A 25,488-nucleotide genomic window follows, 5' to 3' on the forward strand; every position below is an offset into this window, starting at 1 on the left:
AAAAGGAGAAAGACAATTGTCATTACTGGATTTCAAATTACATGACTATGATTATCAAACCTGTCTAAGAGTAGTAGAAACCATATGAACAGATTAATGGAATGGATTCAATACACAAGACAGAAACAATTACATCTAACAGCTTAGTATTTGTTAAAAAAAAAAATCCAAGAGATGCTGGGAAAAGAACTCTTTATTGAATAAGAAATAATAAAAAATGTTTGATTGAATATTGGTGAGGGTAAAAGGATTTATAAGTTAGTAACATACCATATATCAATAAATTCCAAATAGATAACTAATCTAGATATAAAAATGGCCATAAAGTTGTAAAATGGAAGGTTATAACTTTTATATATGAGAAAAGAGGAAGAATTTCTAATAAGTCATGGAATGTGAAAATTTTAAACCAGAAATAAACAACTTCAACTAGATTTTTAAAAATTAAAACAGAAAAAAATCAATGCTTTTTGAATAAAACAATACAAAACACAAAAGCCACACCACACACTGTAGACTGGGGGGAAAACCCTTTCATTAAACATTTCTTTTATATGTCTGACATCCAAAATGCATAGAAATTAAATCTGTAAGAATAAAATCAATTCCTTAGTAGATGAGTATTCAAAGAATATGAGCACATATTTTTTAAAAGAAGAAATGAAAACTACCAACACTCATCTATAAAAAATTAAAATAGTTACTAATTAAATATAAATTTAAAACTCGGTGGTATTGCTTTAAGTCCATCAAATTGCAGTATGGTTTAAGAGGTGGAAAATTCAGTGTTGAAAGGGATATGGGAAGAAATACTTTTTTACTGTTAGTATAGCTCTGTTTTAGTCTGACAAGTTTGGAATGCAATTTGTGATTCTGGAAGAAAAGTCAAACAGTCATTAGTGAATACAATATTAGGTGCCTACTCATGTGCCAGGCACTATGCTAAGCGATAAGAATGAATGAATATATATATGTGTATATGTATATATATATAACAATCCATGTCTTTCAAGGAGCTCATAGTCAAATGAAGGAGATTATACAGAATATGTACAAGCAAGATATGTAGAAGATAAAATGGGGGTAGCTTCAGGGGGGAGGCACTAAGATTAATGAGCTTTCGGAAAGACTTCATTCAGAAGTTATGGCTTTGCTGAGATTTGAAGGAAGAAAATAGGGAAAGATGAAAGGGAGAGTGTTCCAGGTATGGGATACAGTAAAAATTCTCTGAGTAGGAAGATGGAGTGTTGTGTGTGATGAAAAGCAGGGAGGCCAGTGTTGCTGGGTCACAGAGGACATGGAGTGTAGCAAGGTACAATAATCCTGGGCTGGTGGAAAGGGGTCAAATTATGAAGGCCTTTGATCCTAAAGGTAATAGGTGAACCACTGAAGTTTATTCAGTTAGGGAACTGATGACATTGTGGACCCTTCACTCTGGTAGCTAAGTAGAACAGTGGAGAGAATTGAAGCAGGGCTATTTGCCACCATGCTATGTTCAGGTATTAGGTCATATGGACGTGACTGATGATTCTGGCCATTTCATAGAAGAGGGGATTTAGGAGAGATGTGATATGTATATTTGACAGGTTTGGGGGACATTATTAGACACTTAGGGTGAGGGTCTGGAAACAGAGAGGATGACCATGCCCTCTTTGATTAAGAGGGAAGTTAGGAAGAAGGGAGGGTTTGGTGGAAAAGATAATGAATTCAGTTTGGAAAATGTGGAGTTAAAGATGCCTATGGGAAATCCAAACCTGGACGTCAGGAAAAAATTTAAGTCTGGACAAACAGGTCTGAGAATCATCTATCTCCATGCACATGATAATTGAATCCTTTGGAGTTGATATCGCCAAGTGAAATAGCATAAAAAGGAGAAGAGAGCTGTAACAGAGATTTGGAGGACCCCACAGTTAGAAAGCATGAGCTGGATAAAGATCCAGCAAAAGACGAAAAGTGAGCCAAGTGATAGGAGGAGATTCAGGAGAGAATAATAACACAAAACTTAGAGAGAAGGGAGTATTAAGAAGAAGGTGATTAGCAATGTCAAAGACTATAGAGAAGTAAAGAATGAGGATTGAGAAAATGACATTTATATTTGGCAATTAAGAAATTGATAACTTTGGAGAGGATAATTTCAATGTAATAATAATGTTGGATAGCAGATTGCAAAGAGTTAAGAAGAGAGTGAGAAGAGAGGAAGTTCAGGAACCTATAAGGGGTAGATATAAGATGAGATCTTTGACATTTCACCCTTGCCTCAGTGATTATACTCCCAGTTTTATACTCTCCAAGATTTTTTTGGAGAGCAATATCCATATATTAATTTTTTTCATTACAGCACTACTTTTAATTGTAGAAATCTGGGAATAAATTACATGGTCAATAATTTTGGAATGTCTGAACAAAGGTGTTTTATTTATTGACTATAAAATCATATAAGGAACAACAAATATGAGGTATTTGTTAAAATATGTGGGAAGGTTTGTATGAGGTAAAGGCAACATAAAGAAAAATGGAAATAAAATACAACTAATAATAAAATGATGTAAATGAAGGCAACATTAAAAAACAACCAAATTCAGATCAAATACCATTGAAGACTAACTGCTACTAATGTATTCAAATTTTTAAAAATACTCTTTCTTTTAATAAATAACAATTTTCTGTCAGACATATTGCAATGTTAACTATTTTATAGAAATATTTTTTTAGGGAATGTACTCTGCAAGTGGTTTGTGAATTTGTATTTTTCTGCTGAGTTAAAGCAAACTCTAAGTATGCCAATAATGGCACAGAGATCTGAGGCCAGAAATTATAAAGTATGTTCAAGGTATAAGTGGATAGTCCATTTTGGTTACACCGAAAGTAAAATGCAAAAAGTTGGCTTGATCGTGAAGGAATTCATACATCCAGGACTAAGGAACTTGGACTTTAATGTAAGCTATAGTGATAGTTTTTGAAAAGGGTAATGAAGAACATGTTCAAAATCATGCTTATGCATATTAATTTTTTTAATATAAGAGAGGTATTAAGGGGGCTAGAAAATGGAGGCAGGAAGTTCAATGAGGAAGCAATTTCCACAGTCCAAGAAGAGGTAATATAAAGTTAAACTAGCGTTGGCAGCTCTATAGAATGGAAATCCAGTCTAATTAGATATATACCGAAGAGTCAAACATTACTGAAATCCTAAGCTTTAGGTGATTAGGTGGATAGTACCCATAGTAGATAAATAAGGGGACTAGGGATAAAAAGAGGTTATTTGAAGCATTGGAGTTGATTAGTTAGCTTTAGACATGTTGGTTTTGAAGTGTCAGCAGATAATCCAGTTGGAGATTTCTAACAGGTAAATTAGAAATATGGGTCAGCACCTGACGGGAGAGTTCTACACTAGAGATACAAATTTAGGAGTCATCCATGTACAGTTAATTAGATGGACTAATTAAAATGTGGGAAGTGATAAAAATACAAAGAGAGAGAATATGTGGAGAAAGCTAGGCGGCTTCATGGATCAAGTGCTCAATCCTGCAATCAGGGAGACCTGCATTCCAATATGGGCTCATTTACTCACTAGCCATGTGACCTGGGGCAAGTCACTCACTAGCTGTGTGACCTTGGTCAGGTCACTTAATCTCTGTCTGTCACAGTTTTCCTCACTGTAATATAAGTGTAATAATAAAACCCCCTTCCTGTGGGGATCAAATGAGATATTGTAAAAGTGATTAAACATAGTCTCTGCCACTTAGTAAGCACTTCATAAGTGTTTGCTTGTTTCCTTCCTTCCTTTCAAAAGAAGTACAGAACATGTCTACATTTAGGGGGAGGGAGAAAGAGCCAGCACAATTGACAGAAAAGTCCTCATAAAACAGGTTGGGATAACAAGCAGAGACTACAGTATAAAGGAAGCCTAGGCAGAGAATTTCAAGAAGCAGGGCATGGTGACCAGTGTCAAAAGCTCTAGGAGTCTAATTTTTTAAGCAGGCAAAATTGTTTGTCAATAAGTTCCACCTTTCAGAGTGGAGATTACCTGCATGATGACTTAGAGATCAGGTGCAAAATTCAACTGGATAGAAAGGGAAAGAATTTAATTTAGATGGGACTGAAGCCACAGACCTTTTCTTTGACTGATAATACTGCTTGGTCTTATGCTTCAACTCTGTTTCACATGAGAAACTGCCTACAATCCATCATTATATAAAGCAGTTCTTTAGATTTTACCCATATAATGTATAGTTGTATCTTTTCCCCCTTAAAACATTGATGATCAGTGACTGGTATACAGGAGCAATGCGATTTATACAATTGATCTTCTTGTGAAGCTAGATTCCTAATTCCTTGCCTTTCTCAGCTTTGCTCTTGAGAGCTATGCAATAAATTACTGTAGATGTTCAGTACATTAATCAAACTGACATTTGTCCTGGACAAATACAGTCAGGGAGAAATCTGCCAGTCCCTGCAATATTTTAACAGATTAACACAAAGAAGCATTCTTAATCACTGAATTTATTTCTAGGCTTTACACTTAAAAGCCCCAGCATATCATCATTGATCTTTTAATCAAACATACCAGCACTTACTGAGGAAGAAAAGCTTATGATTTAAATGGGAGACAGAAAGCCACTTTGTTTCAGGTGTTAATATTAGAGTCACAGAGTAACCTAAGAGGTCCTCTAGTCCACACCTAAACAGGTAGCTCTTTCTAGGAAAGAAATAATTATTATCCAAATTTTGCTTGAAGTCCTCCAATAAAGGAACTACCTACTACTTCTCATAGTCCATTCCACTTTTGGACATCTCTGATTCTTAGGAAATGTTCCTTAAAAATGTTTCTTTTTAACTTTTACCTGATGGTTCTGTCTTTTCCCTCTGGTACCTGGAATCATCCATTTTATCTTCCTTAGGAAAATCCTTAAGATACTTGAACATATTGCCCCTATGCAACATTCCCCTAAGTGTCACTCAGTTTAAACATACCCATTAATCAATGTCAATGACATGAATTAATGTTAATTATATTTACTCAAATTCCCTCCCCATCCTAGTTGCCCTCTTCTAAAAACCATCTATGTTACTAATGTTTTGTTTTGTTTTTTACCAAAATGTGATGCCCAGAGATAAACATGACATTCTAGATTTGGACCAATTGGGGTTTAGTACTTTGGTAAACCATCTCCCCATCATGAGCAGCATGTATTTCTAGATGGATACTAAGATTCCATTTACTTTCTTGACTAGCATATGACACTGTTGATTCATATTGACCTTGAAACCCATTAAAACCTCCAGGAACTTTTTTTTCAAACAAACTGAAGTGTAAGCACTATTCTCTCTAAACCTTAAATCTGTTGGTATTGCGATTTTTATATATTTTCATGGTTTGTCAATATCTATTCTCCAGTAATGGGAGATTAAACTTAGTTATAAAGTATCTGATGTTGAATATGTAAGACCCATAATCATTGCTCATCATATGTTCTTATGTCTATACTACTGAGAACTATAAGACCCAGATATTGGCCACACAAAACCCTTGGCAAAAACATGAGGTGACAGTTCCTGAGTACTATGCCCAAGAGAACAGAGACAGACTCAAAAATTTCAGGTAAGACAGGAGAGAAAGGACCTAAATCACCACAACTAAAGTGCTGCAAAGTTCTTGAACTCTTACCTGGCAACCAATTCCAAACTTCCAAAAGGGTAGAGATAGTGTGAACTATGTGCCACAGCACTGACGGTAATGCTGCTATAGTATATATGGTGAGAGACTCTGATGTCTTCTTTCCTGTTCCTAGCCTAACCAGTTTCTCTACCTTGACCTCTGTTTCTAACGCATATGCTTACAGAGGTTTGATGGGTAAGAAAACAATTAGGAATGTGGTAATTTGATCTTCCTTTGGAACTGCTGAAATCTAATTAGGTGAAGCATTAATTTTCCTTATCTCTAAACCCATACAGTCACATATTTAGAACAAGAAAGAACATCAGAGACCACCTATTCCAACCTCTTGCCCTACACATACACATCATGTGGTGAGAAAACTGACTCACAGAGGTTATGTTCCTCTTCCCCAAGGTCACACAGTTAAGGGGCAGAGGCAGAATTTGACCCTTAAACCAGCACGCTTTTCCATTGTCTCATACTTTAAAAAATATACATGGGGCAGTATTGACAATGTCAAAATTAATATGTTTATGTAGTTTTAGCTCTTTAAATTAAAAGTATTGTTTTATTAATGTATTTATACCTACCAAAAGTATTTTGTTGGGGGCAGCTAGGTGGCACAGTGGATAAAGCACCGGCCCTGGATTCAGGAGTACCTGAGTTCAAATCCGACCTCAGACACTTGACACTTACTAGCTGTGTAACCCTGGGCAAATCACTTAACCCCGACTGCCCTACCACAAAAAAAAAAAGTATTTTGTTATTAATGTTTTGTTGGGTGGTTATAAAATTTAACAGTTTTATTGGCATATAAAATGAGCATCCCAGCATACTTTTTTCAGTGACAATCTTCCCTGTTCTGATGGATCCTACCTGAGCTAGAAAGACTTCAAGCACAGATCCTGTGACAGACTATGTATAATATAACATCTATGGAGTGGACTAGTTAAGAATGTAGAGGCTTATCCTCTATAGCCAGGGAGCTGGCTATACCTAGTAATGAAAGTGGTTTTTGCCATGATGTACCATAAATAGAAAAAAAAATTACCCCAGCTCATTTCCTCGTGATTATTTGCAAAATAGCTCATGTAATTATGGATTCAAGTCAGTTTACTTGCATCATTTAATATTGTCAATATTTTTTATTTTTATTTTAAAGAAAATTGTTTCTAATTGAAAGTGGCTACTTAGAAATAGGTGGTAATTTTACCAGTAGTAGACATATTACCACCTCTTAATCAGTTTAACCCTGTGGAACCATATCTAACAATCCTAATATACAAAATGATCATAAATGACTTTCTGTTAAAACTTTCTATAGGAGTTGTTAGCTAACTCTAGTGAAATGATAAACACAATGTTTCTGAATACCATTTACTTAGAAAATATCATCTTCATGATTAGAACACATACTTTTGTTTTTGATGTTTACACATGCCCTCCAAGTTTACATATTTACTGAATGAGAAGAATGTAGATTTGGTTGCTGATCCATTTACCTATCAATTGCAGTGGCTACAAGAGTTGGTCTGAGACCAACTGTTGCTAAAACATAGTGATTTGTTCTTTTTTTTAAAAAAAAAAATAAGTAGTTTAGTATGCAGAAAAAGTGAATTATCTTTCAACTTACTTGAAAAAATAGGATTTACTTTTCTACTAAAGGTAGAATTAATAGGGAGTTAAGAATGTGTAGGTGTCAACTACTACTAAAGAAGTGTCCAGAAATCTAGGATAAATTTAATCTCCTATGAACTGAATTTGATAAAATTAATAGCTAGAGGGTGTGGTAAGGATAAGCAATCACATAACATTTCTGACTTTCAAGAAACAATCCTACTAACAAGTTCAACAATATATTTGCATTTATTAGAGTCTGTATATAGCTCTACAATGCTTCATGATAACAAATAATAGAAAAATACTAGCTGAAAGGTAACATTATTCTCACATATGCATTATATTAATGTATTTTTTAAGCACCTTAAGGTTAATACATCTTCTTCATAGCAATCTTGTGACGTAAGGCAAATCTTATTGTTCCCATTTTGTATATAAGAGAAATGAATATGAATGAGTTTAAGTGGCTTGCCTATGTTCATATAGTCAAGAAGTATTTATTAAACACTAATTATGTGCCAGGCATTGTGGTAAGAAATGGGGATACCCTCCCCCCCAAAAAAGTAAGTAAAAAGACAGTTTCTCCTCTATTGAGTCAGGAAATGTCAGATCTAGAAAGGAACCTTAGGACTCCTGATTAAAAAACATTAGGTCTCCTGATTTGGGTCCAGTGCTATTTTCTAAAGACCCAGTTCCTGTGGTTCAGGATTATATCTTTTTCAATTGTTGAGTAGTAAGTATTTGCTATCAGGTCTTTTGTAATGCAACAGATGTTTAAAATTGGTTCAAATGTAGGAAGACTCATATGAACTGATACAGAACACTGATAGGAGAACCAGGAAAGCAATCTATACAAAGACCATGAATGTTATAAATATATATGTATATGGATGTGTGTTTATATATATATATAGTCTTTACTTAATTTGAAAGCTAATTATACACATGTGTATATATATATATATACATACATACACACACACATATATATTACATATATAATTATATATATATATATATAAAATTTATTTATGGTGAACAATATTGGCCACAGAAAAGTGTACTTCTCTCCTTTCATTGGAAAAGTAGGGAGACTGTGGATGCAAAATATTCATGTGCTGTAAAATGTTTGGTGCACAAGTAATTTTGCTTAAAACCTTTAAAATGTTTATAATAATACCTGCTAAATAGCAGAGAGAAATATTCAGAGATTTATTTGATTTTTTAAAAAATGTTTTATTTAAGGAGAGTATTGATAAGCTCAAGAGTGCCTAGAGGAGTGACCACAATGGTGAAAGGCATTAAATCTATGAGAGAGTCTTGCATTTGGGTAAAAAAACCGAATGTTACAAGTATAATATTAGATATGCATGGATAGATAATTATTCTGAAAAAAAGATGTATGGGGTTTAGGGGACTGCAAGTTCCATGTGAGAAAGCAGTGTGATGTAGCAGCCAAAGAAAGCTTATGTGATCTTGGGTTCCATTAGAAGGAATCTAGTTTCCTAGAAGAGGGAGGTTATAGTCTCACTTTCCTTTACTTTTATCATAACTCATCTAAAGAATTATGTTTAGTCTTAGGTATCATGGTTTAAAAGGACATGAAGGGGTCAGCTAGGTGGTGCAGTGGATAAAGCACTGGCCCTGAATTCAGGAGGACCTGAGTTCAAATCTGGCGCAGATATTTGACACGTGCTAGTTGTGTTATCCTGAGCAAGTCACTTAACCCCAATTGCCCCCCCCCCAAAAAAAAGGACATGAAAAGGTTTCAGAAGACGGCAACCTGGATGGTGAGGGATTACCCAATAAATGAGGACAGGTAGAAGGAAATATACATCTTTAGCCAGGAGAAGACTTTAATGGGGATGATACCTTTCTTCCATTATTTTTTTTTTTGGGGGGGGCAGGGATTAATGTGAAGGAACTATTTTTACTTTTATTCTTTACCTTAGGAGATAGAACCAAGCACACTGGTTCAAAATTGCAAAGGGGCAAATTTATCTTGTATATCAGAAAAATCATCTTAATATTAGAAATACAAAAGTGATGAGTTCCTCTTCATTGAAGGTCTTCAGTTAGTCTTTATGTATGCTATAGTGGCATTTTTTTTTTGTGTTTGTATGGGTTGGGTAGTTTACTGCTGAAATACCTTCCAACTCTCAAATTTTGTGATTCTGTGATTGTCATAAAGTACAAACCTACTGCACATTTGAGAATTTCTAATTAAAAATATTTACCTTTGCACAATTAAATCTATGTGTATATTTACATTAAGTTCATTCTCTATTAGTAATATAATGAGGTCTCCATTATGTAACTTTTGTTTCGGGGAGGGAATACAAAAAAATTCTCATTTATTGTTTTAGGTAATAAATTTAATTTGCCTTCTAACATATTTTTAATTGTTCATGCTTCCTAAAAGGAATTAATTCTCTCTTAATCTTTAGCTATTGCAATAATTAAAATTTATTCAAAAACAAAATTAAAAAGGAAAACTATGATATAAAATTTTAAAAATCAATAAAACTTTTTTATTAAGGGAAAAAAATCTAAGTGAAGGATTTGGACTGGGTGTTCTAACTCCTCACATTCTAGGATTCTGCATAAAAAGAATAACTAAAAACAAAGATTAATAAATTTCTTTGCATAAGTGTAAATGATTTTTTTCCAAATCAATTTAGGTACTCACATTTTCTAAAACTGCAGAGTGAGGGAATGATGGGATACAAACTCTAAACAGTTGAAGTAAATTACAAATACATATTTTCATGTTATTGAGTAGCTTGGGAAAAAACGTAAAACATTAAACAGTGTTTAAAGGTACTCCCTTTTTTTGCTGCTCTTTCTTGCTAACACACTACTGGTAACACAAAGTCTAGACAAAAGTCTCTTTCTTATCAATTTAGTCATTGGCAAAATACAGTCTTTCCCTACTTGGTCCTCATGCATAGATCTACTTTCAGACAGTGGATGTTACAAATTCAACTGTTCTCTATTGGTTATTGTTCACAGAAACACTATACATTTCTCCCTTGTTTCTGAATTCCTGGATCTCAGGAGTTTTGTGGATGTTAAGTATATTCATATCCTAATGTAAGATTTCTATAATGCATTTATCAACAGGCATTAAATGTTCTTCATTAGATAAGGACAAGAGTGTGTTCAATCATTTTTCAACAGTTATCCTCCTCCCTGCCTACCTTCCACGTCTTTCTTTTTCTTCCATAACTCCCCTTGTAATTGAAAAGGTCTCTAAAATGTCTTCTTTTCTTTAATGGCAGAATACCAATTTCACGGTAGATGCATGAGAGAGCTCATTCCATGGAAGTTTATATCTATTAATCTTTTTTTCTTTTTTTTCTAGTTCTCTCTCTTTCAAAGAGAAAGTTCATCTTATTCTAGATTCTCTTTTATTAACTTTTCATCATTTACCTTTCTAATTATATTGGTGACTGGATACTAAACAGATTTTTCTTTTCTTTTGAGGAGTGAAAATTGTTTCCACAATTAGGCTTTAAATAATGTTTTCCATTTTGGGGGAGTGGTAAGGAAGAATGCTAAGTCAACAACTGTTTCACCAAAGAAATATGCCAGTAAGGCAGCAAGATTTTCTTCCAAAATAATTCACAAATTAAGGTGCTAAGATTAAACATAAGTATGTGCTACCCAGTTTATTACTTTATGGCTTTCATTTGTGATTTTTTTTAAAATTTCAGGATGATAATTTGAAAGTTGGTGATATATTTCTATATGCTTCTGGTCATTACTTTGACTCACTTTATTTTTATTATGTTTGTATGTGTTTGAATAAATTGCTGTTTAATATTTGCTTCCAAATGTGTTCTTGAAATGGTTTTCCACTAAGGGCATAAATGTAGAGTGGATAATAGAACAATTATGTACTTAGCCTTTGTGAAAAGGCATATTTGATTCTCTTTTTTGTTTTGTTTTTTTAGTGAGGCAATTGGGGTTAAGTGACTTGCCCAGGGTCACACAGCTAGTAAGTGTTAAGTGTCTGAGGCCGGATTTGAACTCAGGTACTCCTGACTCCAGAGCCAGTGCTCTATCCACTGCGCCACCTAGCTGCCCCTTGATTCTCTTTTAAGATTTAACCCCAATGGGTACATGGTTTAGATGTAAAGAATAATATCTTTTAAAAAAATTAGGGGAAACTTTAGCAAAGTTGCAGGATGTAAAATAAATCCACATAAGCCATCACCATTTCTATACATGACCAACAAAGCTCAGCAGCAAGAGGTAAAAAGAGAAATTCCATTTAAAGTAACTGTAGACAATATAAAATATTTGGGAGTCTACCTGCCAAGACAAACCCAGGAATTCTATGAACACAATTACAAAACACTTTTCACACAAATAAAATCAGATCTAAATAATTGGAAAAATATCAATTGTTCATGGATAGGCCAAGCTAATATAATAAAAATGACAATTCTACCTAATTTAATTCACTTATTCAGTGCTATACCAATCAGACTACCTAAAAATTACTTTATAGAGATAGAAAAAATGACAAAATTCATCTGGAAGAACAAAAGGTCAAGAATATCAAGGGAACTAATAAAAAAAATGCACAGGAAGGTAGGATAGCCATACCCAGTCAGAAACTATACTATAAAGTGGCAGTCATCAAAACTGTTTGGTACTGGCTAAGAAATAGAGTGGAGGATCAATGGAATAGGTTAGGAATAGGAGATACAGTAGTAAATGACTATAGTAATCTACTGTTTGACAAACCCAAAGACTTCAGCTTCTGGGATAGGAACTCAGTATTTGACAAAAACTGCTGGGAGTGTTTTGGCAGATATGGCAGAAACTACATCTTACAACATGTACCAAAATAAGGTCAAAAAGGGTACATGATTTGGACATAAAAGGTGATACCATAGGTAAATTGGGAGAGAAAGAAATAATTTACCTCTCATATTTATGGAAAGAAGAACAGTTCATGACTAAACAAAAGATAGAGAATATTATGAAATGCAAAATGGATGATTTTGATTATATTAAATTAAAAAGGTTTTGTATAAATAGAAGCAATGCAGCCAAAATTAGGAGGGAAGCAGAAAACTGGGAAACCATTTTTTTTTCAGCCAGTGTTTCTGATAAAGGGGTGATTTCTGAAATATATAGGGAACTAAATCAAATTTATAGGAACACAAATCATTCCCCAATTGAGAAATGGTCAAAGGATATGAATAGGCTGTTTTCTTATGAATAAATCAAAGCTATCTATTGCTATATGAAAATGTTTTAAATCATTATTCATTAGAGAAATTCAAATTAAAACAACTCTGAGGGACTACCTCATACCTATCAGATTGGCTAATATGACAAAAAAAGGAAAATAATAAATGTTGGAGAAGATGTAGTAAAATTGGAACACTATTGCAATGCTGGTAGAGTTGTGAACTGGATCCAACCATTCTGGAGAGCAATTTAGAACTAAGCCCAAAGGGCCATGGGGCTGTGAATAACCAGTAATATCATTACTAGGTCTTTATCCCAAAGATATCATAAAAAAGGGAAAAGGATCCACATGTACAAAAATTTTTAGAACTGCTCTCTTTGTGGTGGCAAAGAATTGGAAATCAAGGGAATGCCCATCAATTGGGGAATGGCTGAACAAGTTGTGGTATATGAATGTAATGGAATACTATTATGCTATAAGAAATTATCAGGAGGTAGATTTCAGAAAAAAACTGAAAAGACTTAAGTGGACTGATGTTGAGTGAAGTCAGCAGAACCAGGAGAACATTGTACACAGTAGCAACAACATTGTGTAATGATCAACTTTGATAGACTTAGCTCTTCTCAGCAATACAATGATCTAAGACAATTCCAAAGGACTTGTGATGGAAAATGCTCTCCAAATCCAGAAAAAAAGAACTGTGGAATCTAGATGCAGATTGAACCATACTGTTTCTACTTTTTTATTTTTGTTTTTTGAGGTTTTTCCCTTTTGTTCTGATTCATCTTTTACAACATAACCAATGCAGAAATATGTTTAATGTGATTATACGTATATAACCTATATCAGATTGTTTTCTGTCTTGGCGATGGGGGACAGGAGGGAGGGAGAAAAATTTGGTACTCAAAATCTTATAAAAACAAATGTTGAAAACTATCTTTACATGTAACTGGAAAATAATAAAATACTTCTATGATTTAAAAAAAGGAAAAAAATTAGGGGAACTCAGACTACTTTACCTAACAGATCTAGAGATAGGGGAAGAATTTGTGACCACTCAAGAGATAGAGAGGATTATGGAATGCAAAGTGGATAATTTTGATTACATTAAATTAAAAAGGTTCTGATCAAACAAAACCAGTGTAGCCAAGATTAAAAGGAACATAGAAAGCTTGGAAAAATTTTACAGCAAATTTATCTGATGAAGCTTCTTTCTCAAGTATATAGAGAACTGAGTCAAATGTATACAAATAAAAGTCATTACCCAATTGATAAATGGCCAAAAGATATGAACAATTTTCATAAGAAGAAATCAAAGCTATCTGTACTCACATGAAAAAAATGTTCTAACTCACTATTGATTAGAGAAATGCAAATTAAAGCAACTCAAAGGTAAACTTCACGCCTGTCAGATTGACCAATATGACAGAAAAGAGAATTGACAAATGTTAGAGTAAAAATGGAAAAATTGGGACACTATTGTCCAGTTTGTGGAGCTCTGAACTGATCCAACTATTCTGGAGAGCAATTTGGAACTATGACTAAAAGGCTGTAAAATTGTACAAGACCCTATGACCCAGCAATACCATTACTAGGTCATTATCCTGAAGAGACTAAAGAAAAAGAAAAAGAACCTATATCTACAAAAATATTTATTTATTTGTTTATTTATTTATTTTTGAGGGGCAATGAGGGTTAAGTGACTTGCCCAGGGTCACACAGCTAGTGTCAAGTGTCTGAGGTCGGATTTGAACTCAGGTCCTCCTGAATCCAGGGCCAGTGCTTTATCCACTGACTTTTGGTGAAAAAGCATTTCAGAGGACCACTAGTTTTATCACTGTTACATAAATGGAAGCTGCTTCCCATACAGCTAAAATTCAGACTTTTAGAAAGGCTTAAAATTAGTCTTTACAAAGACCTGAGAATAAAACAGGCTGGAAATAAAATAGGATATAATAGACTTGGATATGCTAATAGGCCCAATATGTGGAGATATAACATACTATATCAGCAGATCCCTGTGGTTTCTTAGTAGTAGCTAGTAGAATGTGGGTGCGAGCTAATTAAAATACAGCAAGAACAAATCAAATCATATGAAATAAGAATTAGAAGAAGGGATACAATTCTTCCCTGAAAATCCTGTAACTGCTAAGTTAAAGTTAGAAATGACAACTCATAATATTACAGACATTATTTCTCTAAGTCAATGGGTCTTGGACTTGGCATTGTTGTTGTTGCTTTTTTGGATGCTGGTGCCAATTTGGTGGATCCCATATCAGGATGTAGAGGTTTTAATGAATAAAATAAAATATATAAGATTAAAAAAAAGAACCAATTGTATGGAAAGATAGAATTTTCCCTTCCAAATTCACAGACCCCTTGAAATCTATCTATGGACTCTTTAGGGAATCTGTGGACTTGAGGTTAAGAACTTATTCTTTAAATAAATAAGAATTATTGATTTTATTTTACATGGATGGAAAAGCATAATTCATTTCCCCATAGAAACAAAACATTGTAAAAATATGTAAGTAAAAAGTATGTGCAACATGTATAAGGGATAGAATTGACTAGGGGAATGGATATTCAGAATCCAAGTACTATGACCCCAGTTCTTCAAGAGATGGAAAGAATAAAACAACTAGACAGTGACTTTGACCTTATAAAAGTTCAGCTAAAAGTTTTAAAGATCTCAATATATTTTTCCTATTCTACCCCATTGTGTTCTAATCAATCAGACAAACAACCACCATACAATAGAATATTATGCTAGATGGTAGGGAAACAAAAAAATCAAACAATTTGGTCTCCAGAGACTTACATTCTATTGGAGGATACTACATGTAAATATATATGCATATAAAAAGCATAAAAAATGAATACAGAGCAACTCTGTGGAGACCACTGGCTACTGGGGCAGGGTATATCAGAAGTGGTCTCAGGCAGAAGGTGGAAGACAATCTGTCTACAAGCACTGAAATGGGAGATGGAGTAAGAAGAACACGTGAGGAGCAGTGAGAAGGCTAGTTTAGCTTCAGAGTGCAGTGCATGATGGGAAGTAATGAACAATAAGACTCAAAAAGCAGGTTAGAGCTAGGTTGTGAAGAGCTCTATATGCCTAAGGAAGGAATAAGCAAGGCTCATCAATTCTCCTGATGTTGCTTTGTTGTTAAGTTTTGTTAAGTTAAGCTCCTGATAAAGGCTAGTCTTTATAAGTTAATTGTATAATTTTTTAAAATATCATACAATGATATTTAAGCAATTCAAATGAAGAGCCAAGACTCAAAATGGGCTAAGGTAACTCTTCTTGAAATAGGTCAAAATACTTTATAGTGGGAATCCTTGACTTTAGATTGTTATGAATGTACATTATTACAAAGCTTGGTGGGGTTCCTCCAAAAAAAATATGATCAAGATATAATTTTACATATTAGTTTACACATTTCTGTTCATACATCTAGAGCTAGAAGTCTCATCTCCACCTTGGAAGTCATCTTATAGAGCCTTGTAATTTTATAGATGAGGAAAATGAGGTACAATGAAGGTAAGTGACTTGATGAAGATCATACAAGTAATAAGTGGCAGAGTAAGGAATTCAAACTGCTCCTCTCAATCCAAAGACAGTGTTCTTTCCACTGTACTGAACTACCTTCCAAGTTGTTGAGTTTCATCACTGTGTCTCACTCCTTTCTTTCAACTTTTTAAATAATTTTTCCAATTCTCTTTGTTTCCTTCAAAGTCCATATAAGCCATGATGATGTGTCTCTTAAAAGTTTTAGCTCTGCTTTTATGTCTATTGTTGATACCAATTTATTTCATATTGCTGCTGGCGTATTGGTTGTGTAATTTGAATTTGGTGGATTTGGCTGTTAATTTCAAAGCTGATTTTTTTGGTCTGTTTTTTCTCCTCTCAAAAAGAGTTTTCTTATGATGTCTTCTGTTGCTCTTGTTTTCTTGATTTTACATTTGTTTGTTTTTAAAGGCGCATACTGAGGAGACAGGCAGGCTTGAAAACTCTCAATCCATTTTCTTGGATTTCTTCTCAGAGCCTGTTCTAACCTCAAGATTTCAGCACACGTTTTGAGGAATCCTTCAGTTAAAAGAAAAAAAAATCCCCACAACCCTCCCACCAAAATAGCATTCTCTTAAATTGAAATGATAATTTATTATAACAAAGTATATTTGGGTGACAATTAGTGTGATAGAGTATGGTGGTCATTTGTTCTCTATCTCTATGAAGGACTGAATTAATTGAATTTTTAGGGAGATATTTCAGTTTCACAAAAGAAAAAATTTTGTGGATGGACAGTGTAAAAAATATTGGAATGGGCTACTGCAGAAGGCCATGGGATTTTAATTCCTGAAGATCCTCAAGCAAACAATATAAAACTCTATCGTATATCATTTAGCAGACATTTAGGAAATGCTTTTGGTCAAATCACATTTAGGGCCTCAGATTTCTGATCTATAATATGGGGGAAATAATATTCAAACTATCTATCATAAAGAGTGGTTGTAAGAAAAAGTTTTGCAAATGTTCAAAGCTTGTGTAAGGGTTTTGTATGAGAGTTTAAAAAAATAAATAGGGGCAGCTAGGTGGCGCAGTGGATAAAGCACCATCCACACATTCAGAAGGACCTGAATTCAAATCTGCCTCAGAAACTTGACACTTACTAGCCGTGTAACCCTGGGCAAGTCAGTTAACTCTCATTGCCCTGCAAAAAAATAAATAAATAAACAGATAGATAGTGAATAAATAAATGAATAAACAAATGGGTGGATGGATGGATGAATGAACTAACAAACATAAACAAACACATAAATAAGTAAATGGATGAATGAATGAATAGCCAAATGAATAAATAAATGAGAATATAAATAAATAGATAAATTAATAAATGGGCAAATGAGTAAATAAATAAACAAATGAATGAACGAATGAATATAGGAACAACATTAGGAATTTGGTTTTTCATAGTTGGCTTAATAATAAGCTTAGGGCAACTAGGTGGCACAGTGGATAGAGCACTGGCCCTGAAGTTGGGAGTACCTGAGTTCAAATTTTATCTCAAATATTTACTATGTCTGTGACCCTGGGCAAGTCATTTAACCTCAAATGCCTTAAAAACAGGGCTACCTCCAGTTGTTCTGATATATATAAAATCTTGCCACTGGACCCAAATGGCTCCGGAGGAGAGAGTGAGGCTGTTGACTTTGCATAGTCTTGTCTTACTCAAATCCAATTCACTGAAAATCATGATATCATCCCAATGTCATGGTCCTCTTCTAGAATGAAGGACAAATATCAACCAACCAACCCATCATGAAGAGGTCAAGAGACTTGCCTGGAGTATCTCAATTAGTGTATGTACAAAGCAGGATTTGAACTCCTGTATTCCTGACTTCATAACCAGCACTTTGTTCACTCTACTACTTATTAGCTAGGTGAGAGAGGGAGGGTGGAAAAGAAAGGGAGAGAAGAAAAGGAAGAGGGAAAGAGAGAAGGAGGGAGAGGGGGAAAGAGGAGAGAGAGAGAGAGAGAGAGAGAGAGAGAGAGAGAGAGAGAAAGAGAGTAAGCATACTAATATTCTTATAAAGAAATCAATATTCTAATAATTCTAGGGTTTTGGAAGTATTTTAGCTGAAATGAATTGCAATTTTTAATAAGGCATTAATTTTTAATGGAAGCCTTCTATAACTGAAATGGATAAAGTATAATATCCTTCATGTCTCTCTCTCCGGTACCATTAGCTTTCCAGTTTTCTAGGTCAGCCCACATATATCCATTCAGATGGCAAATCTTGTTTCTACCCCCAAAACACTTCTCACATCTATCCCATCTCTCCATTGACATAGAAAACACCTTGATTTAGGTCTTTATCCCCTCTCATGTGAATTATTACAATTGCCTCCTAACTAGTCTCAATTCTTTTCCCCACTTGAATGAATTCTCCACACAACTGCCCAAAAGGGTTATTCCTTAAGCACCAACTATTTAATTTCCTGAATCATTAAATTACAGCGGCTCTCTTGCATATAGAATGAAAGATAAACTTTTTTTGTTTAGCATTTAAAGACTTTCATGTCCTGACATCAATCTATCTCTCCAGCCTTATTATATATCAGTCCTCTTCTCATACTCTGTGGGCTTGCTGAACTGCTCTTCTCACTGTTCCTTACACATAATATGCAATGCCTTTGCATTGGTCACCTCCCATATTTGGAAATCTCTCTATATTCTTTATTCATCTAATCATATTAGAATTCCTTAAAGACTTCAAGATAGATTACAAGCTTCTTCATAGAGAAGATTGTCTTCTTCTCTTGACCCCCTAAATGGTGGTAGTCTTCTATCCAATGCCCAATACTATAGTGCACATGTGTACATATACATACATATAGGTATATTCACATTTATTTTATATGCCTTTATGTGTAATATTGTCTCACTTGAATGAATGTAATTTCTTTAAGGACAGGGACTATTTCATTTTGATCTTTGTATGGTGCCTTACAGAGTCCATTAGGTGCTGAGTGAAGGTTTGCTCATTTCTTGGTAGATCTATCTATAGCAATACTTTTAAACAATTCTGAACTTTCACTGGATCTCACATATTCATAAAACGGAATAAAACCACTCCATCTCCCAAATGACTTTCAAATGTGACCTCAACCATTACACTCAAGCAGCCTGCCTGAAGTATAAAAACTTGTGGGATTCCCATTAGGGTCTGTGGTGGAGCACTGTTTAGCTATTGAGCAATTTGTTAAAGTCTGGGTTTCCTCTTCCATTTAATAAATGAAACTTAAATGTTGCCATCAAAAACTGCCGGTCTGTTGAGCAGTGATCCATGTGAGAACAGTGAACTTCTGTCTCTGTAAATTTGTTAGTCATCTCTGAGGGAGAGGAAAGCTGACCCGGTAATGTCAAATCCCATTTAGAGCCGGGGAATAGGTTGAATGAAGTACTTGATAACTTCTGAGCAGTATTAAGAAATGCACTGCAATGTAGGAGGATGAAAGCTTTGGTAAATTAATGTGGAGACTATGGCCTATACAAATAATTTATAGTTGAATCCTATCTTTCAGAAGAAAAAAATATGGTTAATAAAGTTTCTGACTTGAATAAACAATCTGTGACTACAGATACTTTTAAATGAGTATTTGAAAGAGTGATTTTGCCCTTCCACCTTCACAGTTCCTTCCTGCAAAGGGAAATTTTTTCTACGAAAATCTTATTAGCCGCTTGTACTTTACAACTTCTATAACAGGAAGTTCCCAGTTCATTGATAAAATGGCTCTTGTTATGGCCAGATGTTAACTGTGTCTTAAAATCATATCGAGTATTAGAATGAGCAATCAGGGCACATTATCACTTTAGAGAGCACTGTGGCAAGTTGATGTTCTTTGCAGAGCTCCTCTATCTATGCACCAAAAGTCAAGTGCAGATCTTCAGGATTTTGAAAACTTATTTTTATCTTTTTACAATTTTGTCTATATTAGTGCCATTTGTTTTTTACAGCTTGTTCATTTCTGAATAGATCTCTTCTTCTCTTTTCCCTCAAGCAAGCCACCCATTATAACAAAGAATTTAAAAGAAAGATTAAAAAAAAAGGCAGTTCAGGGTGGGTAGCTAGGTGCTGCAGTGGATAAAGCACCGGCCCTGGATTCAGGAGGACCTGAGTTCAAATCCAGCCTCAGACACTTGACATTTACTAGCTGTGTGACTCTGGACAAATCACTTAACCCTCATTGCACTGAAAAAAAAAAATAGCAGTTCAGTAAAATCATCTACAAATGTAATATTACACACCCATTTCCCCCTTCCCTCTACAAAGAAAGAGGAAGGAATATTTTCTCAACTCTGGAGCCAAGATTGGTCATTATACTGGAGTAGTGTTCATTTTTTCTCAGACTAATTTTTCACTTGTAAATTTGATTAATTGCTTGGGAAAAAGGGATTTGCCTTGAATTTTCTGAGGAATGGCTCAACAATTTATGGTACATCAGTATGATGGAATATGCCTAAACTCTTAGAAACTATGAGAATGAGAAAATATATATATATATACAATGTCTTTGATGTCAATGGAAGAAATGGCAATAAATAGAAAAACCAAATAAAACTATTTGATTCTCTTGATCATTCTTACCTCTCAAAAAAGAGAAGAGAAAATTCACTTTCCTTCCTTTATTGCAGAGATGAGGGGAACTATGAGCTTGAATCATTGAATATACTATCAGTCTTGGTTGATGTGTTGCTTAATATTGCTAATTTGCTTTTCCCCCCTCTTTTTTATTTTTATTTTGGATTACAAGGGATGATTTTCTGGAAAAAGGGAGACCAGAAGGCTATACTTGGAAATATAGGTAATATAAAAAATAAAATAAATCAATCAAAAATGATTTTAAAAAAGATATCCTGGAATGATATATATCTGGATCTTACTAGGAATTCTGGTACAAGAAAAGGAAAATTCCAAAAAGTGACAGGGCAGGTGATCATTTATGATTTTATGCTGTCATTTTGTTATTGAAAGTAAAATTATTAAATCCCAGAGATTTGGAGTAGCCAGATATCCTGTTCAATCTCAATTCAATGACTCTGTCCTTGATCCATTCATTCAATACTTAGGGAATATATCTCTGAAAGTGTTTGAGAAGGCAACACATGCCAGGAGAGACCTACAGTGAATCTTGATTTGGAGCACCTGGGCTCTAATTCTACTTTTGAGGCTTACTATCACCATGGTCTTCAACAATATACAATCTCTTGGTCTCAGTTTCCTTACCTGTACAAAAAAATGAGTTGGACAATATTGCTTCAGAGTTCCCATATGGTTCTAGATCTGTGAACCTATGTTATAAACAAGAATTCAGGAAAACTATTTGTGGGAAAGTCACACCATTTAATTTTATGGGGGTAGAAACTAACTACCCCCCCAATTTTAAGATCTAGGAACAGGATGGAACCTCTCCTCTGATTTATTTGGTGAAGGGAACACCCAAGTGGAGACCATAGCATTACTGATCACCACCTGATCTGCTGGGCATGGAACAGAAGTTCTTAACCTTTTTCATGCCATAGACCTATTTTGTTAGTTTGATAAAGTCTATAAACCCCTTCTTAGAATGTTTTCTAACAAATAAAATAAAATGGATATAATGATAACAGAAACTACATACACATGTATATTGTGTGTGTTTATGTGCATGTATACATACATACATACACACACATATACACATGCATACATACACATATAAATACACATGTAGTTAGTCTTAAGGACATGGTAGGGGTCACTCAGTTTCATTATTTGAGAAAATATACGCAATGAATCAGATAAAAAGTTTGTATATTGAACAAATGCATAAACATAATGTGTGTGAGAGAGAATGAGAGAGGAAGAAAGAGACAGAGAGAGACGGAGGCAGAGAGAGATGGAGAGAGAGAGAGAATTGATAGCCCCTGAGTTAAGAACTTCTGATTTAGAGAATTGCCTGAGATTCCATGATACTAAAATATTTTAAATGCATGCTAATTAATCTTGGAGGACATGCTGATTTCATTTTGGGGAAAATAAGCACAATGAATCTGATAACAAAATTGCATATTTGAACAAATGAATTTATACTCTTATTTCATCATCAGTAGAGAGTCAGTCTGGAATTGTTAAGTCCTAGTGAAGATAATAAATGTTTTCTGCTAGTCTTTCCTACTAAACAAACTCAGTTTGATTGGTATTAATCACTTCTGGCAGGTGATGTTCAAGTTGGCTAACAGCAATCTTGGTAAGAAGTTTGTCATCAGTATCAAATGATGAACCGAAACAACACAGGGGACATGAAAAGAAGCATTTCCATTTTCCTAATCATCAGGATGAATGTCAAATTAAACAAGAAGAGTTTTTTATTTCAAATGAGCAGTTTCAAATGTAAATATTTAATAAAATGAAATATTTTCTACTTATGTTCAATTCAAAAAGAGGAACGTTGGCCTACACAGATTTTTACAAAAATGAGAAGGAAGAGTTTCCCATTCCCTTTTCACAATCTCCACTGAATCTAAGTCCAACAAACCCCATTATTGTATAGAGGAAATTTGTTCAAGGAAAACCCATATACAGGAGTACAGGGAGTCTGGAATATGTGGGTAACACTCAAATATGACAATTGAAGAGGCCAGCTCGACAATATATCTCAAAAAAGGTTGAAATTTCTTTACTTTATAAACCTTACATTTATGATAGAAATTCATTTGGTATCCTAGGTCTCTGATAGGTACCTTAAAGGTCATTTAGTCCAACTTCCTCATTTTATAGGAAATTGAGGCCTAGAGAAGTCATCTGCTGGAGTTGATACAGGGACTATGTCACAGAGCCAGGATTTTCATTCATGCCTCCTCACTCCAAATCCAGCTGGTCACGACTCTGCCTAGATTAACAAGCTATCATGTTAGTCATTCACACATTACTGTGGATAGTTTCATAAACTTGTTTTTCTCCTAATACATCTCCCTCTCAAGAAATTATTTTGATGGAGAGAGGAAAAAATTTAGGAGGAAGAACTAGTGGAGGACAGATACAAACAGGGCTGTAAAGTTAGGTGAGGGTTTGGCCAAGAAGGAGTAATCGTATAGGAAGGGAGATAAAGAGGGAATTTATTACACATCTACTCTGTTCCAGGCATTGTTTTGTGTTTTACAAATATCACTGTCTTCCCAGCTACCTTGGGAGGAAGGTACTATTATAATTCCAATTTTTCAGTTGAGGAAACTGAAGTAGACAGAAATGTGTCAGAAGACTGGAAAGTTAAGATGGTGCCAAACTGTGAAAAGCTTTAAAAGCTAAATGGTGATGAGGATATTATAGACCATAAGAAAAATCCAGTTTTTAGAGGGGAATACAGAAAAGCAGGTCCCAGGACCACAATGGCAATCATTGTTAACTTCAATTTTTTGCCTCAGTTGGACCCTAGAGAAAGCATAAGTCATTTTCTCTTTTTCCCCTTCAGTCTCCCTGGTAATTAAATAGTACCAGTTATATGTAGGCAGTTAGGTGGCATAATGGATAGAGTACTGGCCTGGAGGCTGGAAGACTCATTTTTCTGAGTTCAAGTCTAGGCTCATGCTAGCTATGGAAACGTGTTTGCCTCAGTTTTCTCACCTGTAAGATACAATGAAGAAGAAAATGGCCAATTACTCCTGCATCTTTGCCAAGAAAACCCCAACTAGGATCATGACGAGTTAGTCATGACTGAATAATAACAACAACAACAACAACAACAAAAACCATTTCAATGTGATCTTGAGCAAATTGCTGAAGCTCTGAATTTGTTTCCTTTCTTATAAAATAAGGCTTAAAATAATAGTTGCCCCCAAAAAATGATTGTTGGTAGATCAAATACACAAGCTATGGAACACAATCCTCCCTCACCTCCACTTAGAATCTCTAGTTTCCTTCAAAGTTCAATTTAATTACCACCTTCCATATAAGACCTTTCACAATTCTTCAACTGCTATTGACTGCCCCCTCAAGCATCTTGTATGTATTTTGGATATACTTATTGCTTTATACGTACTGTGGAAATAGAAACTCCTTAGGGGACCAGGTCAGGTCTATCATTGTATAACCATTGTCTAACACAGTGTCAATAGGTGCATAATAAAAATTTATTAATTTATTTAGTAGTAATATATATAGATGAAGCAGTTTTATACAGATGAAAAGTACTATTAATGCCGAAAACTCATGCTTCCATCCAAAAAATAATTAAGGTCATCATCATGACTTTAAAGTATATCTTCATTTAAGCTAATGGCCCTTAAAATACAGTATGAAAGGTGACTTTAATATTATACTTTAAATTTGTATTTTGAAGATGAGATGGAATACAGTTTTAAATAGAAGTGGTCAGTTAAAGTCAATGAGCACCTTCTATTAATTTAATGAATAATTGTATTAATTTGCCAGGCTGGCACTTATAAACTAGGGTACTTTGCAGATTCCCTCAAACTTGCAAATTTAATTGATTCCTTTTGAAATAGGAAATGTGTGAGAGTGTTTATAATAGTGAGGTAAAGTCTTTCTGGGGGAAAAAGAGCTCTATTTTAGATGAGTGACTGATGTCATCAGCAGTTTAAATCTTTCTTTTTTGGCTCACTTTAAAACATGTAAGTTAGTCTTGTAATACCTAGTGATCCTTGAAAAAAAAGATAGCTTACTATAACATTCTTTAAAGTTTTATAAACTGGAAAACACAGGAAAATTAAGCGATCTCCAATAAACAGTGGGGAAAATAGCTCAATTTCGAAATCTTTGTTTGGGCTAGCCACCTATGTTTTAAATGATTTGTTTTTTCTTGTTAAAAACAAATCACTTCAATTTTATCTGATAGCTTTTCTAATGTTTTCTTCTTGCCGTGGATATTTTCTGGATCCCTCATACTTGATTAACAGGAAATTATTTCATCCCAGATTTATTTATAAAACCTTAATTTCGTCTCTTCTCCATGATGTTCACCAGAATTTTATCATTTACATGTATGTGGAAATGTTCTCTAAATTATTCAAAATTTCAGTTTTTATAGTCACCTTCACTTTCCTCTCTCTGCCTATGAGCCTTTATTTCTGAGAGCTTAGCTGAAAGGGTGCTAGATCTGGAGATAAAGCACCTATGTTTGAATATTGGCTCTGCCACTTACTACCTATCTGGCATCAAATAAATCACTATACTTGGCTATGTCTCAGTTTCTTCATCTGTGAAATTAGGGGCTTGGATTAGATGACCTGGGTGTATGCTTCCAGCTGTAAAACTATAAGCTTTTCCTGCCAAACACTTCCTTTTGGTACGTAATACCTAGCTTCCACTTATTAAGTGCCTACTATGTGCAATATGTTGTCCTAAGCCATTGAGGGAGGTTCAATGATATATAATACTTAGCCGCAACTCTCAGAGTTGACAGTCTAGTAAAGTAAGATGTACTTGAACTGATTTTGAGA

Source organism: Dromiciops gliroides, chromosome 3 (genome assembly GCF_019393635.1).
Source record: "Dromiciops gliroides isolate mDroGli1 chromosome 3, mDroGli1.pri, whole genome shotgun sequence".
Classification (NCBI taxonomy): Eukaryota; Metazoa; Chordata; class Mammalia; order Microbiotheria; family Microbiotheriidae; genus Dromiciops; species Dromiciops gliroides.